Below are 2,572 nucleotides of genomic sequence, written 5' to 3'. Positions count from 1 at the left end.
TTTTTTTTTCCTGATGAGATTCTTCGGGATAAGTTGAAGGGAAGGGAAAGGATTTGCTAAGGTAGGGTCTGCTATTAGTTTCGGAAGGGACAGTTAGGTGAAATTTGGTGAAAGTTTCAGCGCGATTGTGGACTAAATAAATATGGTAAAAATACATTTTGTACTGTCTGGTGATGGTGTTACAATACGTTCCATTGAGAGTAAAGTTTTGTGGATGAAAAAAAAAACTGGGAAGCTTTCTTTGTAGACAACAATTAATATTTCAAAAAGTCCTGATCATGTAAGTATCACAAAAGACAGTAAATGTCGTGGAACACTGTTTTCTTCCTGCAGTAAATATTGTTACTCGTAAGAGTTCGACTATTTTTTTCAAATAGCCAGAGGAAAATTTCTAGAACTAGTTTTTCCATCTTCATAAACTACATTATCATGTTCATCCACCTTATTCACTTGATATATTGAACCTCATGAGCAAGAGTAGCAAGTTCATGCCAATTGTATTGTACCGGCACCAGTGATGGCACCGACGTACGCGTTGTACAAACAACCAGACCACGCCCATTGCCACTCCCTTTGCCACCGCCGCCGTCGTTTTTAGTCCCCCGTGGGGGTAGTTGCGAAAAAATCACCAATTTTCGACACTGCCGCATAGACGCACGCCCATACAAAGCTGGCCGCGTTGATCGGGCCCTTCGCAGGCGGCGAGCAGTACTGGCAGCTGTGCGCGCTGTACAAGCCATCATTCCCACTGGCGCACCTTTTCCCAGCATCGCGAATCACCGGCGTCGTTGTTAGTTTCGCCTCACAGTAGTGCGCCAAACACGCGCGTACCCGGCACTGCACTATAAACGCACCGCATTCATACTGGCCCGGCAACGCGGTCGCTTCTCGCACAATGTCTGAATATCGAACGGTGCAAGGTAATGATTTGTGTGAGTGTAAATAAACAAATGATGTGTGTGTGTATGTGTGTGTGTGGGTGATGTGTAAGTTGTGCTCGTTGCGCAGTGCTGTCTGTCGGGCACTGTGTATTGCCCAGGTGCCCATATACTGCTACGGGTAAAACCCAGTCAAGGAACCCGCTTCTGGGTTGGGGGTGGTTGGTGAAGTGTGTGAAGCAATTTTATTCGATCCTTCGATACAATCGCAAAACTGTGTACAATTATCAGACCAAACCATGTGTGTTGTGTTGTTCACGGGCAAAGCTGGTCCCTGGAAAGCGGAATGGGAATGCGAATGGAAGGAAACCAAAGCTAGCTTTAGATAGAAATAAAACTACATTTCTATGTAATTGAAACAGTGGCCGTGCAGTGGCTATTTATTGATTATTTTAAATGCGTAATGGTCTATCGTAATGGTAAAGTAATCCTCCGTAATGGCCACCTCGTTCTCGTTCTCGTTGGTCGTTGGCTATTTATGTGCCGAGCGCATGCGTCGTACCGTGGTCCAAAATCTAGCCGGATCTAGCACATTGAGCGGGTGCTGCGCTCGTTGGTATACCGGCGCGCTCTTCGCTCCTAGCATTTCGTCATAGTCCAATAGCAAATGTGGAGCCAGCACCAAAAACAGCTGTTCAGCCCACCCTGGCAGGCGACAGCTGGCAAAGGCTAACTGCCAACATGGTAGCCCGAGATGCTCGATGCTCATGCGTAAGTAGGTCGTAAAGGAGTCCGCCAACAGTGTCCACTTCCACGATCCCACTTCCAACAAATAAATTTCCGGACGGGTTGTAACGTTTGTCTTGTACACGAGTAAAACGAAACCCCTGTCACCTATGCGGTCGAGCTCGAACACAGTTCCCGGTCCTTTCAGTTCGAGGTTCTGGATGTGTGTCAATTTAGGTATGTAGAGGTGGCCTACACGTAATTTTGCGCGCTTCGAATAATTGTAAGTCCAGCTCGTGTGCATCCCATCGGTCGACATGTAAAAACGCTTCATATCGTCCGGCATAAAAACGAAGTTCTTGTATTCCCAAGCCCTTAAATCTGCCACTGTGCACGGTCCGTTGTCATCTGATGTCACGTTGCTCACTCGCGGCAGTTCGTTCAGTTTATTCTTCAGTCCAAACGTCAGTTGCTCCAGGTGCAACGACGTATCATTACGACGGTTTCCGATCTTACGGCTGGCCATTTTCGATGAAATATGGTGCTGAGATGAGACACAGTGGAAAAAGCGTCTGTTGCACACTTCAGCTTGCTAAATAATGTTTTCAACGCATGCCTGACTTTAACTTATTAATTATTCCTATGGATGGTTTCCAATGTGTGCTGAGATGTGTTTTCAATTCACACTGTCATTATCTAATGTCGTCTAGTAGGCAAACAGAGATTTGCCGTGTTTCTCATGTTTTCAATTTAGTGTTTCGTGTTCCGTGTGCCGGCCTCGCATTCGCCCGTTACACACAGTGTTTGAAAGTGTATGCTCGACGTTAATTCGACGTCTTTCGGCGTTGAAAACACCACAGGCGGGCGGCCTGCCCCACGGACAGAATTCGGGGGCAGCCTGTTACCTCCGCTCGATCCAGTTACCGAATACACGAAAGAAAGCTCGCGCGAGTGATTTGTGTTTGCTG

This window comes from Anopheles stephensi, unplaced genomic scaffold, assembly GCF_013141755.1.
Source record: "Anopheles stephensi strain Indian unplaced genomic scaffold, UCI_ANSTEP_V1.0 ucontig428, whole genome shotgun sequence".
Classification (NCBI taxonomy): domain Eukaryota; kingdom Metazoa; phylum Arthropoda; class Insecta; order Diptera; family Culicidae; genus Anopheles; species Anopheles stephensi.
This window is presented reverse-complemented; position numbering follows the sequence as displayed.